Source organism: Siphateles boraxobius, unplaced genomic scaffold (genome assembly GCF_051911475.1).
Source record: "Siphateles boraxobius isolate OS27281-9 unplaced genomic scaffold, OSU_SipBor_1 57, whole genome shotgun sequence".
NCBI classification, from domain to species: domain Eukaryota; kingdom Metazoa; phylum Chordata; class Actinopteri; order Cypriniformes; family Leuciscidae; genus Siphateles; species Siphateles boraxobius.
In genome coordinates this window covers 521,556-538,226 of record NW_027509183.1, presented here as the reverse complement: position 1 = coordinate 538,226, position 16,671 = coordinate 521,556, and the positions used below count along the sequence as shown (strand labels likewise).

The 16,671-nt window shown below is 37.3% G+C and overlaps 1 long non-coding RNA gene across 1 annotated transcript; it reads right to left on the bottom strand.

The window, feature by feature from the left end:
* Window positions 1-6,014: 6,014 nt before the first annotated feature.
* On the bottom strand, window positions 6,015-12,599 carry LOC143715204 (uncharacterized). Its single transcript, XR_013195683.1, has 3 exons — window positions 12,250-12,599; window positions 6,847-6,948; window positions 6,015-6,721 (listed from the first exon to the last, which is right to left on the bottom strand). It is a non-coding gene; the product is annotated as an uncharacterized LOC143715204 (long non-coding RNA).
* Between the last annotated feature and the right edge of the window lie 4,072 nt (window positions 12,600-16,671).

The following is a 16,671-nucleotide window of genomic DNA, read 5'->3' as shown; positions in this document are numbered from 1 at the left end:
GATCAAATGTCCAGCCTGTCACGGAGACTTCAGATGCCCCAACGCCTGTGAAGAGACGACTCGACGCCTGTGAAGAGACAACTAAAAGCCGGCGATATGTTATGCCATAAATTACTACTTGATTAACTAACTGTATTTTTCTATGTACATTTCCGAAATGCACTTTCTGTAAAGCTGCTTTGAGACAATGTGTATTGTGAAAAGTGCTATACAAATAAATTTGAATTGAAATGTAATTTATACCCTGTGATCAAAGGTGAATTTTCAGCATCATTAATTCAGTCGTCAGTGTCACATGATCCTTCAGAAATCATTCTAATATGATTATTGCTGCCAAAGAAACATTTATGATTATTATCAATGTTGAAAACAGTTGTGTTGCTTCAGATTTTTGTGGAAATAGTGATACAATTTGGTTTTTTTGAAAAAGTTCAAAAGAACAGCATTTATTTGAAATAGAAATGTTTTGTAACATTCAAAATGTCATTTCCGTTGCTTTTGATCAATTTAATGCATCCTTGAAGAATAAAAGTATAAATTTCTGTAAAAAAAACAAGAAAACTAATCTTTTGAACACATTATCTTATGTTTTTCTACAGTATGTTACGTTATGTTTGTCAGTATGGGAAGATTTTAAAATGTCAATTCTGTCATCATGAACTTGCATAGTAGATGCATATATGATAATATTGTAACTTAATAGTGGACACTTTTCAATAGTAGAAATATCAGCATTAAATTGTCCTTGTGTTTTGTAATCTCAAATTAAACAGTTCATTTTCTAACAGGCATATTATATCCCAATGGAGTCTATAAATGTATTAACACAAATTTTTTTCAGATAGACATGTTTAAAAATGAACTTTAAATATCAAACTAGGCGTCCATTTCATATAATGACCAGTTTATGAGACCAAAATTCATTAACATGAGCGCCGTGTGACTCAACGGAGGCTAAGTATCAGTTTGCACGGCCTCAAGGTTGAGGCCAGCGTTTGCTAATCGCCTCTTGCCCCATTGTGTCCAAGTGGACTTGAGTGTAATACATTATGAAAATGAGAACGAGCATGGCTACGTGTTCCTGAGGTCATTATGTGACCGTTTAGCTCTATTTAGGACTCTTCTGGCCGACCCTCAGGCCCTTGTCTTCTCCAGGCTAGCCGCTAATTAGCATGAGTAACCTCCTGTGCTTGAGCAACAAAATGGCTCTCGCCACCGTAATCGCATTCATTTGATGGCTGAAGAGCCGTGGTGAGATGAAATTAGAGCGATTAATTAGAGGTTGACGCGCCGCCAAAGGTTTTCAATTTTGCGTTGTCACATCAATAACGGATATCTCCTTCTTGACCACACAGGAATGGCCTAAAGGAGACGGACGCATGGGGAATTACCAACAATTATGACCAATTAGTCATTCCCATCTCCAGACAGGACAATGGGAGCCAAACGGGAGCGTTTAAGTGGCGAGTCCTCTCCGCATCTTTCTGACAAATTTCACTTGAGACGAAAATCCCAACTATCTGTTTGTATTAATAATACTTTATGTATTGTAAGATGATGCATGCCCTTGTGAAAAAGAAGTGCTTAATTGTATTGAACGTGTACAGATCTTAAATATATATATATTTTAAAAACTGTATCTGCAGATAATATTAATGAAATAAAGGTTTTATAAGTCTAAAAGTTCACTTTAATGAATATGATTAACACACTACACTTAAACACATTTTGTAATAATGCCAAATTAAAAGTTTTAAAGTACATTTTAAATCTCTCTAAGCAATTAAAGAGTTTTAAATACTCTAAGCAATGTCTGAAACTTTGTATTTTTAGCACTTCTGCACTGTTTGTTTGCCTCTTCACGATAACTCGTTGTTGCTGTATTCCTCAATTGTAAGACGCTTTGGATAAAAGCGTCTGCAAAATGAATAAATGTAAAGCTAAAACTGCAGTGTTATTTGATATTACAGTACAAGTTAGTATATTTTGTGTATTAAATTGCAACTTCATCATTAAAAACGTGTAATCACAAATTTAAATGCATGACATTCAAGTTTCACTAGAAATGACATTGATGAATATTTGAGTTTACCATAAATGCTGGTCAATACATTCAGCTTTAGCAATATTCAAAGACACTAGAATTAATTATAAAATTACATACATGTACTTAAGTTGGTCAACCGCAAAAAAAAGCATTCTAAAGTTCAGCTAATTGCGTTTAATATAGGCTAAATTTAAACTATAATACATTTTAATTTGATTGCAAATAACATGCAATTAAGTGTCCAAACATTACATTTAGCTCACACTTGTGTATTCTTTTAAAGTATATTATTTCTGTAAAAACCAATTTTTTAATAAAGAATGCTGCGAATTTTTCACATGGTTAAATTTCATAATTTTCTAATGTAACGCAACTACTCTTAGGCAACATAACCTAAAAGACAAGCTAAAAACCAGTTTACTGATTTGAATGTAGTTCTTAGGGATAGTTCACCCAACAATGAAAATTCTGTCATCATTTACTCACCCTCAAGTTGTTCCAAACCTGTATGAGTTTCCTTCTTCCGCTGAATACAAGAGAAAATATTTTGAAGAATGTTGGTAACCAAACAGTTGTGGGGAACCATTGACTTCCAAATTATTTTCTTTTCCATACTAATGAGGCCCATCCACCGTCTACATTCTTCAAAATACTTTCTTTTGTGTTCAACATAACAAAGAAACTCATACAGGTTTGGAACAACTTGAGGGTGTGTAAATGATGACAGAATTTTCATTTTTGGGTGAACCATCGCTTTAAAAATATGTAAACTACAGTCAAATCAAATTGCTTTCCAGTCTGTCTTTTATGCATTTTCATTTTTGGGAGAACTATCCATTTAACATCAGTCTTCAATAAACAGGTTAGAAAACAATAAAGACTGTATTAAAAAAAAACTGACCCGCTCTAATCCGTGTTAGCAGGGTCATCATCAGTGACCAGGCCTCGGCGTGAGTCGAACTGGTGAAGTGGTGTGATGGTGCTCTGGTTATCTCCAGCTGTCAGGAGAAAGGTGTCTCTCCTCCAGGATCTGACAGGCCTGTCTGCAACCAGAGGAAAAAAACAGTCAGACTGACATGCTGTTTATTCACAAATGACACTGCCGGCAACCGATCGGTGTCGCTGCTGTATTTTCATACTTCCCCCCTCGAATGAGCCTGTGATGTATTCTTTGTAGGAGCTTTAGGAAGGGGAAGAATAATTGAACGTTGACGGCAGCAGACACCGACACGTTGATGAGTTGTCTGTCTACACGGGAATAGCGGGGTGATAGTTAGAGGAGAACGAGGTTTTTTTAAAAAATGGCTGATTATTGTCTGCGTGACAGGTCTGCGGAGCAGAAAACACACACGTGCATGAAAACACACGGCTCATTTGTATGTGCTTCCCGCCCAAAGTCCCTGCGCATTACGCGAGGAGCAAAGCCATAAATAAAACAAATCGGAGAGCGCTGCACTTCCGCTGGCACATGATTGGATGAAGCCTGAAAGGGAAACACAAAGGTTACCACAACTCACTCGACCATTTGTCTTGTTTGTTGGATCTGCACGGCTTGATTCGGCAAATGAGCGCTGAGGAATCCGGTGACATCAGCACTTAATCAAGATGCGCCTCGCCATTATAAATCAGTTGAACTACTGACACCTGAACTTTATCCCACGCACACTTAAAGGCCATGCGCCGCTGCCTCTGCTATTAGGCTGGTGCTGATCCATGGAGCTGCATTGAGGTCAGGACGGGCCGATGGAGAACCACAGCATACATCACCTGGGTAACGGCGAAAGCAGCACAATAAGAAGAACCATAAAAAAAAAAAAGCTGGAGAAATGCACTTCATGTTTCTGAGTGGTTTATGGTTTTAGGGAAAGAATTTTACTTGAGCAGCATGCTTGAGTCTCGGGTGGAGAAAACACTTAGAAATTTCTACATTTGTCCAATTACTTTTGCAACACCCATGTCAGTTTGCCCCTCTGCTGTCCAAATAGTTCCTACAACCCTTACAGAGCGATAAATATGGAAATTAAAAAAAAAACATGCATAAGATAAACAACATATTTATATGTTGTACAGTATAACACACACTCAACAGCCACTTTATTAGGTAGTCTACACATTGCTAGTACTGGGTTGAACCCCTTTTGCCTCCAGAACTGCCTTATATTTTCATGGCACAGATTTAACAAGGTGCTGGAAACATTCCTCAGGGATTTTGGTCCATATTGTCATGAAAGCATCACTCAGTTTCTGCAGATTTATCAGCTTCACATCCATGATGTAAATCTCTCGTTCCTCCACATCCCGAAGCTGTTCTATTGGATTGAGATCTGTGATGGTGGAGGCCGTCTGAGTTTAGTGAACTCACGGTCATGTTCAAGAAACCAGTTTGAGATGATTTGAGCTTTGCGACATGTGTGTTAGGGTCAGAAGATTGTCTATTGTGGTCATAAAGAGATGGAGATGGTCCGCAACAATAGTCAGGTAGACTGTGGCGTTTAAGCCATGCTTAGTTGGTACCAAGAGGCCCAAAGTGAGCCAAGAAAATATATAACACCATTACAGCAGCAGCAGCATGAACCTCTGATTCAAGACAGGATGATCCATGCTTTCATGTGGTTTACGCCAAATTCTGAATCTGACCCTCATCTGAATGTTGCAGCAGAAATACAGACTCGTCAGACAAGGCAATGTTGTCCAATCTTGTATTGTCCAGTTTTGGTGAGTCTGTGTAAATTGTAGCCTCTGTTTTCTGTTCTCAGCTGACAGGAGTGCAATACGATTGGCTGATTAGATATTTGTGTTAATGAGCAGTTGGACAGGTATCTTCCCTCTGTCACAGTTCTTAAACCTCAGTAATCATACCTGAGCTGGTGAAAACCAGGTTTGATGTCGAACGGCGTCTTTCATGTGTCTTGTGACGTCCCAAGTAAGAACATGCAGAAGGGCGAATGACATGTGAGAGCTGCAACAAAGAGCAAAGTTTGAGCGAATAACGGCAGTCTGTTGTTGTTTTTTTACACAAAACTATCGTATGAATTCAGAAGAATTGGAATATAGCACAGGAGTTTTATAGAATACTTTTTTAGGATACATTTGGAGCTTGACAGCTAGTGATGCTTTTATTGTATGGAAAAAAAACCATGCATGAAACGGTCTGCTAAACTTTGTGTTTCTATAGAAGAAACAAAATAATGGTGAGCAAATGATGACAGTGTTTTCTGCTTTGGATGAGTTGTTTTTTGAGGTACAAATTATTTGTTTAGTCTTTTATATCTTAATTATGTAATTTCTGCAGCGCATAATTGATAAAATAATGATGTTTTTCATACAGGTCTTCCAAACACTCATCCGTCTCCAACAGGTCGAATAACGGGTAGTCCTGCCCCAAAAACATAGTTGAGTTTGCATATTAAATTGCAATATGAGAAAGCATTTTAACATAAAATATTTAGTTATTCGAATGATTTCGTATAGAGCATGTGATACTGAAGACTGGAGTAATGATACTGAAAATTCAGCTTTGATCACCGGAATAAATTACATTTGAAGATATATTCAAATAGAAAACATTTGTTTTAAATTCTATTACTGTATTTTTGATCAAAAGAAATGCAGGATTGGTGAGCATAAGAGACCTCTTTCAAAACATTAAAACCCATAACTTTTGAACGATAGCATATATAAATAAAATAACATATAGTGGTTTATAAAAGTTTAAATCAAAGCAAAATCTAATAAATAAATATATATACATTACATAAATTGTGATATGAGAAAGTATTTTAACATTTAAATTGGCACGGTAAAATTAAGGCTTTGCTTTCAAAGTAGCTTTTACTTCTAAACTAATACTAAGTTCCAAAAATCATCTTTAATCAAAGAAAGAAAAAGGCCAAGTACGTTCCTTATGGATTAGTGTTTGCAGACGCACCTCTCTGCGAGTGTGTGTTTGAGTCAGTGAGCGTCTCAGATTCACATGAGTCATCACATGCAGCCTCTTTGTACATCAATGACATCTTTATTCTTTTCTCCTGGCGCTCGGCGCTCTGTGGCAGCGAGTGCAGTTGCTTTGTAAAGAAACATCTCTTGCTCCTCTTACCATTGTGTGTGGCTGACAATGGCAAAGGACCTCCCAGATCCGCAGCTGCAGCCTGAACACACACACACACACACGTTTTCATCCTAGTTCCACTCGCTCACTCAAACACACACATACTCGGCCTGTGCAGTGAAGCTCTATGAGCCCGTGCTTGGGAAAAACTTGCCCAGCGATTCAGCTGTCACTCATCCGTGAGCAGAGAGCGGCCGGGCCGGGCCATACTTCCAGAAAGGGTGTTCAGTCCTCGCCCCGTTCAATGAGGAGCACCATTGTTCTCTGAACCCTCTTCACTGGGCCACTCTTGGGGTCTCTGGAAACCAGGCCATAGCAAACAAACAATACGCTCCTCGCCGCCTGAATGGACGACGACTCGCATGTTTATTGAGGCCAGACTTTCTTTCTTTCGAACTCCTTTCCCTCATGAATTTAGCATCCGAAATGTAGCAGAAAATACAATGAGGAGGATTTCTGCGTCCATTCAGCGGGAAGGGTGTCCTTCGAAGACGTCCAGGTGTATCCTTTCGCTTTTCAGAGACATGTCTGTTTGTAAACAGAAGCGTGACTTCGAGGCTTCCTTTCTGCGAAGAAATCCCAACAGGCTTTGAGGATTTGTGTTTGGGTATGTGGCCACTTCAGCGCCACTAAACACTTCCAACCCAATGCAATAATTAGTAGTCTTTGCTAAGCCAAGTTCATACTTAACTGTTAACTGGATCGCCCTGCAGCGTTTGAATGATTCCTCAAATCCTGCGTGTTGATCAAATCGGCCTTTGCAATCCGGAGGCCAAGAAACAGTTGGAGCCCCCTATATGAGAAAAAAAGGACAAGCATTTTATGCATTGCGACTGCAATTACTTATTATCTCTGTTATATTCAACAATGTTCTCTCATATTTCACTCGTAATAACTAGTCTATTTATAAATGCATCCTGTCTCTTTAACCAAGATGAAATAATACTTTTAAATATGAAACTAAACTACCAACTCATTGTCTTAACAAGTGAGTCACTGAATCATTCAGTCATATGATTCGTTCAAAACGGCTGATTCATTCAGGAACGAAACATCACTGTGTTGCTCGGACTTGGATTTGTTTGAAATCATTTTTATTGGCAAAATAGAGCAAAAACAGTCTAAAATGTAAGTCACCTATTAACTTCCAGTTTATTGAACTGTTGTATAAAAACAATATGACGTTTGCAAACATGCTGACATTCGGGAAAACATCACTCTTGCTCATAATATAGCTTAACTAGCTATCCTTTATGTATATTAAAAACAAAACTCACACAGAGACCCCGGTTTCGCGTGACGTGATAACCTTCTGTTACCAGGCCCGTCTCAAGTGAAACATAGCAAAGGCCATCACTGCATTTATGCAAAGACATGGTGCCCACAAATATAAAGCCAATAAAGCCGGTGTCATGCGCTGTCACGGCTTCCAAAGAATTATATAGACAAGTGTGTGTGTAACAAAATATTGTTTCAAAAACATGATTAAATTGAAATTGCAAAATATTGTTGAAAAAGAAATCGTGATAGTATTTTTTGTCCATAACGGTCCATAAGTATTTTTTGTAAAATGTAAAAGAACTGCAAACCACAATCTTACTTGATCACACTTGCTGTAACAGTTCATCCAAAAATGAAAAATCTGTCGTCATTTATCTTTGTACAATCCTCATGCAATTCAAAACTATAGTTTGTGGAACACAGGAAAAAATATTTAGAAAAATGATGTTGTTCATATACATTGAAAGTCAACAGGGTACAATGTTATGTTGATTCCGTTACGTTCCAAAAATAAAGTGTGAGTAAATGATGACAGAATATTAATCTTTTGGGTGAATTATCCCTTTAAGACTAATCTAACAAGACACAAACTCAGATGGTATAATACAAACTCCTTTTGGTGATTTACAGCATCAAACTAAAGAACATGCGAGTAAATCTCTCATTAGCAGCTGACGGCAGAGAAGATCCACAATCCTGTGTCTCTGTATCACAGATCCAAGCACTCAACGGAGCAGTTCATCTAGTGCACTACAGAGGGGGCTTGCCACCAACATTACCACTCAACAGTGCAAAATGTCACAAAAGTTGTATGGAATGCAAACAAAAGCATATTTTAACATTTTATGGAGAATGCAAAAAGGACAGCAGTTAGGGTTATGAGGTTGTTCAAATCATTTAACAAACACTAAAGCCGCATTCACACTCCCTTTAACAATAACTATAACGTTTTATTCATTATTCTAGTTCTATGAGTCTACACCACAACTATAATGATAATGAACAGTATAGTTGGAATGACTTTTTCCAGCTGATGAACGATAAAAACACTGACAGCCAATCAGTCATCGTTCTTGGTGTAAACTGGCCTGATTATGACAATTGTTGGTGTAAAACAGAAAATAGGTAAAACAGGGAATACAATCTACATTTGCACAGTTTTGCAAACATACTGCATTGCAATCTTCAGTTTCATTTACTATTACGCCAAACTGACCAAAAACAACATCATCATTTAAAGGGATATACCGCAAAAAAAATATTGTACAATTATCGAAACATTCTTAAATAAAGATACAAACAAAATGACAAGATATTAAGTCGTTTTCTGAGAAAATCAATCAAAATGTGGTGGGTTTAAGCTTAAAGAGATAGTTTCCTAAAAAATGAAAATTGTAGCCTATCATCAAAGATATTTTAAATGAATGTTGGTAACCAGACATTTGACTGCATGCACTAATTGACTTCCATAGTAGGAAAATAAAATACTATGGAAGTCAATGGGTACCGTCAATGTGTCTGATTACCAACATTCTTTAAAATATCTTCTTTTGTGTTCAAAAGAAACTCATTCATGTTCGGAACAACGTGAGGTTGAGTAAATGATGACAAATTTTCATTTTTGGGTGAATCATCCCTTTAAAACAAGAGAGAGAAAAAAACATTTGCCAATGGGGTTAGAAAAATAAACTTTATTAGCATAGCATAATCCTTTTTGTACATTTTTTAAAGTAAAGTCAACAGATTGTTTCAAAGCAGCTTTACTTTTATAACAGGAAAATAATGAAATAACTTTTGTTTCGTCTGCACAGCAAATCTAGAAGAAAATGGCATCATAAGTTCAATGATGTTTCATTTTTGTTGAAAAAAGTTAATTTATATATACAGCCGCTCTGGAGAAAACAGTGATGACATCGTCCAACTCAGTTCAGTTCCCTTATAATGCTGTCAATGCAGACAGATCAATAATATTGTTGAATATTAAGTGTTCAAAACACAAGACTTAATATCTTTGGTCAGTTTGCTTCTCAAGTTAATGTACTGGTATCTTGATTCAAGAAAGTTTAGATATTTGTCCTGGAAAACAAGACAAAATAACAAGTTATATATATATATATATTTCTTCTTCTTCTTCTTCTTCTTCTTCTTCTTCAGTATATATTAAAATAAAAATAAATTATAAAATAAATTATAATTGTCATGTCCTTTCAAACCTGTATGACTTTGTTCTGTGGAACATAAAAGAAAAAATGTTTAAGAATGTTGGTAACCAAACAGATTTGGTTCTTATTGACAAAAAATACAAATGGAAGTCAATGGGAACCAAAACTGTTGAGTAACTAACTACTTTTTTGGTGTTCTGCAGAAGAAATGCATGCATACAGGTTTGGAAAGACTTTAGGGTGAGTAAATAAAGACAGAATTTTGTTTTTTGGGTGAACTATACGTTTAAAAAAGAATCAGGTTTTACTTTCAGCAACATGAAGGACATATAAAACTATGACTAAGAGCACTCCAAAGAAAGATATATATTTATGATCCAGTAATTCCAACATCAAGCTATTAACTAAACAAATCTACCTGCAGACCAGCGATATATTATCCACACAAAGCTGAAGATCTCCAAAACAACTTCCAGTTGCACCGATATGAATTATGAAAGCATTTACAGGCGACGCACACACGGCCGTGTTTATACCATGTTTCTCGCTGACAGGAAGGAAAACGAGAGCCATTCTGAGCGGCTTAGAAGCACAAATGTTTTATTACGCCGTCCTGGCAGCGCGGGTTCTTTCGAGGGCCGTAAATGGTTCCCCACGGGCTGGAGCGCTCTGGCAAACCACTGCATTCTTAATTTCTGATACATAATTCTTTTGGAAAAGCGTTTGAGCCTGTTTTCTGGAGAGGCACTGTTCTAATAGTGATAAATTATTCTCATAAAGGAGAGCTTTCCTTTTTTCCACCTTGAAATACAGCTGAAGGCGAACGCTGCTGCGGTGAGCAGCCCTGAGAGACATAATGGGACATAATGATCTCAGAAGACACAAGGGCCCGAGATCTGCTTTCACGGATTTCTTCACTGGCTATTATTATATATTGCAAAGTTTAGCTGTGACATCCATCCTGTTTGCATAGACTTCATGTCTGATTTCATCAGAGAGAAAAACACTGGAAGCTAAAGGGCCAAGTTATGATTTTCTGCTCAAATCAGCCCTTTATGTGAGGTTCTCCTATCTTTTCAAGTCAATACTTCTAGGCTGACTTGCATGTGTAAATTAGGCTACTCTAAAACTGGCATGTTCATTTAACACGACAATATTTGCTATTATATGAAATTAGAAGAACTTATCATATCTATGCATTAGTTTTAGGGATGCACCAATCCCACATTGCATTCCTGATACTGATTATGTACATAAATATTAAAACATTTCGACAATTTCCTGTGCAATACAACTTATCGTGCAACTCATAAATTAGTATACTTTCACGGCATTGTAAGAATGTAACATATCACATTTATTATTCACGCTGATGACATCAGTAGTGCAAAATGTATTCAATTTCAATTATACAATTGATATTACAAATATTAAATTAAATGGGATTTTTGCTGTTTATATACAAAACTGACCTGTGTAAACACAGCTAGAGAAAGAGAAAGCGGTAGAAATCTCAGCAAGTCCAAATACTAAAAGTCTGTCATCAAACACATCATAATATGTCAGCATCACAGACTAAAAGATATTTTTAGTAACAAATTTAACACATCGCCAGATCACACTGAAACAGTGAGACCGATATTCTACTGTCAGTCAATTACTGATTAGAGGAAACATTAAACGCATGACAATTAGGAGGCTACATGGACTGATTATATTGGACAAATTGGATTTGTAGTTTGGTAACAATTCCATGCTCATTCAGTGTGAAATTAATGTTGATTACCGTCGGAAGGCCCTGAGAGCATTAACAGCTGACGTCTCTGCACGGACTAATGAAATAAAGGGGGATTTGGGAAATTTCTCATTGTTTGTGTACATAAAAAGTCAGAAAGATTAATACTTTTAATCAAAGATGCATTAAATTGATCAAAAGTGACAGTAAAAGCATTTAAAATGTTACAAAAGATTCTATTTCAAATAAATGTGGCTCTTTTGAACTTTCTATTCATCAAAGAATCCTGAAAAAGAAAATGTATCACGTGAAAAATGAAGCACAACTATGTTTTCAACATTGATAATAATCAGAATTATTTTTTGAGCAGCAAATCATCTTCATAAAATGATTTCTGAAGGATCATGTGACACTGAAGACTGGAGTAATGATGCGGATAATTCAGCTTTGATCACAGGAATAAATTTCAGTTTAAAATAGATTCCAATAGAAAACAGTTATTTTCAATTGTAATAATATTTCACAATATTTACTTTTTTTACTGTATTTTATTATTATATTTATTTATTATATTATCAAATAAATGCAGTCTTGGTGATGGGAGAGACTTCTTTCAAAAACATTAATATCTTACCGACCTTAAACTTTTGAACAGAAAGTATTTTTACACAATTCTTGTGTAAAACCACCATCTATTGAAACTAAGCTGTAAAAATGGTTTGTTTCCGAACGTCCAACAACCTTCTGACACACAACGTATGCAAGTCAATGGCATCAAACGGTCAGAAAGTGGAGGGAAAATTATTATATAAATACGATTGCTTTGGGTGCAAAAAGCCTTGACTAGTGGGAATAATAAATACGTGTATGATGTTGAACAAAGACATAATGTGACAAACAAATGTTCTCAGTTTACCCAATCTGTGACGAAGAGACGACTAAAACGATCTGGTTTGTTACTTGGGAGAAACCGCTTCTGCCTCACTGTTCACCACCACGGCCCTTTTCGTCCTTCGAGACAAGCGTTTCTCAGGGGAAAACAAGAGATTTGAAGAAAGAGTGAAAGAGAGACCAGTCCCCCTGACAGACTCTGGGGTCTTTGTGATGATCAAAGCCAGGCCTGTGGTCCTGTGACGGAGCTCCTCTGGGAAAACTCAAGTGATGTTTGGAGGTAAATGGCTACTGGCTCAGTGATGAAAGAGGACAATTGTGGAAATGGAAATGAAGACGGAGGCATCTGAACATTCATACCCGCCAACCCCAGCCATGACCTGCGGAGGAGATGCAAAAACAAAAGCAGAAAAACATGAGGACTGAACGACGCTCCTTCAGGTAGACTTACTGTACTGATGGTTTCAATCATAGATATGTATATGTAGATCCACATTTGCCTGCTTCCACCATCTTGGAACAGTCAGCGTGTCGTTACTCACAATGATGCAACAACACTGCACAGCTTCTGGTTGTGAAACCGCCTATAGATTTAAATTCCCGAAGAAATGGGATAACCTTCACAGTTGAGAATGTGCTGGTTTGTGTTTTTATATGCATATGTAACTTAATAATAAAGGTTTTCAAACTATGGTAACTTTTTAATGTTGGGTTAGCTGACGCCTCCATCTGTTTGTATTGTGTTATTTCAGCAAAATTATCTGCTGAAGTCTATTGCAGATATAGATATTAATACATGCATTAAACAACTGTTGCAGACGCTCAGACAATTTGCTCTTGAGTTTTCACGGACTGGTTTTGACCTGATAGCGACCCATTGAAACAACTAATGGCATCTATGTATATATATCTATGGTTTCAACATTCATGGCGCTCAACTACATTTGGCTACTTAAACTCAAATAGTGCTTGATCAGTGTTTTTGACCAGTAGTGTACTATGAAAAATTAGTCTTGTCCAACAAATCGTTTAAAACTAGATTTTCTCCAAGAAAATCTCCAAGATTTTCTCCATTGCTCAGGTGACCATTTGATAGCTCTAGAAGAGTGTTGTTGTTGTTAATTAAAACTATTAAACATAAGTTTTGTTCAGTAAAATAAAGCTGAAATAAAATATAAATGTTAGATAACTAAAATAAAATAAGTCAAAAAAAAAAAAAAAAAACAATTTAAAAAAACAACAAAAACTAACTAAAAAAGCACTTGATAAAATTGCTAAAACCTAATTAAAATGAAAACTGAAAATATTAAAATAAAAGCTAATTCATAAAAGCAAAAAGCATAAAATAAAAGCAAAATATTAATAAATACTCTAATATTACATACATAATACAAAAATAAAACACTGCTCTGGAATTTTACCTGTGTCTCAGATGTTTCTCCTAAAAGTCCTGTGGAGAAATAAAAACAGCCACAAATGAGTCTATGAAATCAATGTGGATTTGTGTTAAAGGTGCAGTGTGTAATTTTTAGTGGCATCTAGTGTTGATGTTGCGAAGTGCAACCAACAGAAGTTATGGTGGCCAATGGGAGAAGATGTCGTCGTCGAGACAGCAGAGAGTAGCATGTTACGCAATGAGGTTTCTTTACAAAGATAAATTAAGAAATTAGGTTTACTTAATTATTCAGTAAAACAATGTTATTGTGAATATTATTTCTTGTTAATATAAAACATAGTTATGTATATGATATTGCATTTTTTGTCAACAGATCCTCCTAAATATTACACAATGCACCTTTAAATGAGAAATGTTTGAGTTTATAGAGAGATCTCTGACTTTTAATTGGCATCTTGGCAAATCTGAGCACAGTTTGAGACAGTTTTGTGATTTCTTGTAAGATTACTGCGATCTTTTTCTCAGGACATAAGTAGATTTAAAGAGAAGTCTCCGTTTGTTTTGAATTTTCTCTCAGTGCTGTGCAGGAGAAACTATTGAGATATTAAAGATGCTGATCAGTCAGATAATCGCTCCAGGCTCCGCTCACATCTCTTCTGCTGTGAGATATTTGTATAAAAATGCATCCCAATCTGCCGGGTGTGTGTGATGTTCATCCGTCTCGAGAGGAACGGCGTGGTTGTGTTGATTTGAATGAAACATGTACAGTCTTTGTAGCAATTCCCATCATGCTCCTGTGTTACCATTTCATGTCTGCATGTTACAGTGGTGTTATACGCAGATCGGTTTTTAATATCTTAAAAAGACCCAAGAGAGACAGACGATTCTGGGACCTGCATAGGAGTTTAAACTGAAAGATATACACCTGCAATACTACAATCAACAGTAGGGCTGCATGGGCGAAAACTACCATGGTAATATTGTAATGCTTTGGACATGTAACATGAAAATAACAGTATTCCTTGAAGCACTGCAAATACCATGTTATATACACTAACCAGACACTTTATTAGGTCACCTGTTCAACTACTCATTAACACAAATATCTAATCAGCAAATCGTATGGCAGCAACTCAATGCATTGAGGCATGTAAATATGATCAAGACGATCTGCTGAAGTTCAATCTGAGCATCAGGCATTCTCTGAACACACAACACACCAAACCTGGAAGCAGAAGAGCATCTCTGAACACACAACACACCAAACCTTGAAACAGAAGAACATCTCTGAACACACAACACACCAAACCTTGAAGCAGAAGAGCATCTCTGAACACACAACACACCAAACCTTGAAGCAGAAGAACATCTCTGAACACACAACTCACCAAACCTTGAAGCAGAAGAACATCTCTGAACACGCAACACACCAAACCTTGAAGCAGAAGAGCATCTCTGAACACACAACACACCAAACCTTGAAGCAGAAGAGCATCTCTGAACACACAACACACCAAACCTTGAAGCAGAAGAGCATCTCTGAACACACAACACACCAAACCTTGAAGCAGAAGAACATCTCTGAACACACAACACACCAAACCTTGAAGCAGAAGAGCATCTCTGAACACAACACACCAAACCTTGAAGCAGAAGAAAATCTCTGAACACACAACTCACCAAACCTTGAAGCAGAAGAACATCTCTGAACACACAACACACCAAACCTTGAAGCAGAAGAGCATCTCTGAACAGACAACACACCAAACCTTGAAGCAGAAGAGCATCTCTGAACACACAACACACCAAACCTTGAAGCAGAAGAGCATCTCTGAACACACAACTCACCAAACCTTGAAGCAGAAGAACATCACTGAACACACAACACACCAAACCTTGAAGCAGAAGAGCATCTCTGAACACACAACACACCAAACCTTGAAGCAGAAGAGCATCTCTGAACACACAACACACCAAACCTTGAAGCAGAAGAGCATCTCTGAACAGACAACACACCAAACCTTGAAGCAGAAGAGCATCTCTGAACAGACAACACACCAAACCTTGAAGCAGAAGAGCATCTCTGAACACACAACTCACCAAACCTTGAAGCAGAAGAGCATCTCTGAACACACAACACACCAAACCTTGAAGCAGAAGAGCATCTCTGAACACACAACACACCAAACCTTGAAGCAGAAGAACATCTCTGAACACACAACACACCAAACCTTGAAGCAGAAGAGCATCTCTGAACACAACACACCAAACCTTGAAGCAGAAGAAAATCTCTGAACACACAACTCACCAAACCTTGAAGCAGAAGAGCATCTCTGAACACACAACTCACCAAACCTTGAAGCAGAAGAGCATCTCTGAACACACAACACACCAAACCTTGAAGCAGAAGAACATCTCTGAACACACAACACACCAAACCTTGAAGCAGAAGAGCATCTCTGAACACACAACACACCAAACCTTGAAGCAGAAGAGCATCTCTGAACACACAACACACCAAACCTTGAAGCAGAAGAGCATCTCTGAACACACAACACACCAAACCTTGAAGCAGAAGAGCATCTCTGAACACACAACACACCAAACCTTGAAGCAGAAGAGCATCTCTGAACACAACACACCAAACCTTGAAGCAGAAGAAAATCTCTGAACACACAACTCACCAAACCTTGAAGCAGAAGAGCATCTCTGAACACACAACACACCAAACCTTGAAGCAGAAGAGCATCTCTGAACAGACAACACACCAAACCTTGAAGCAGAAGAGCATCTCTGAACACACAACACACCAAACCTTGAAGCAGAAGAGCATCTCTGAACACACAACAAACCAAACCTTGAAGCAGAAGAACATCTCTGAACACACAACACACCAAACCTTGAAACAGAAGAGCATCTCTGAACACACAACACACCAAACCTGGAAGCAGAAGAGCATCTCTGAACACATAACACACCAAACCTTGAAACAGAAGAGCATCTCTGAACACACAACACACCAAACCTGGAAGCAGAAGAGCATCTCTGAAC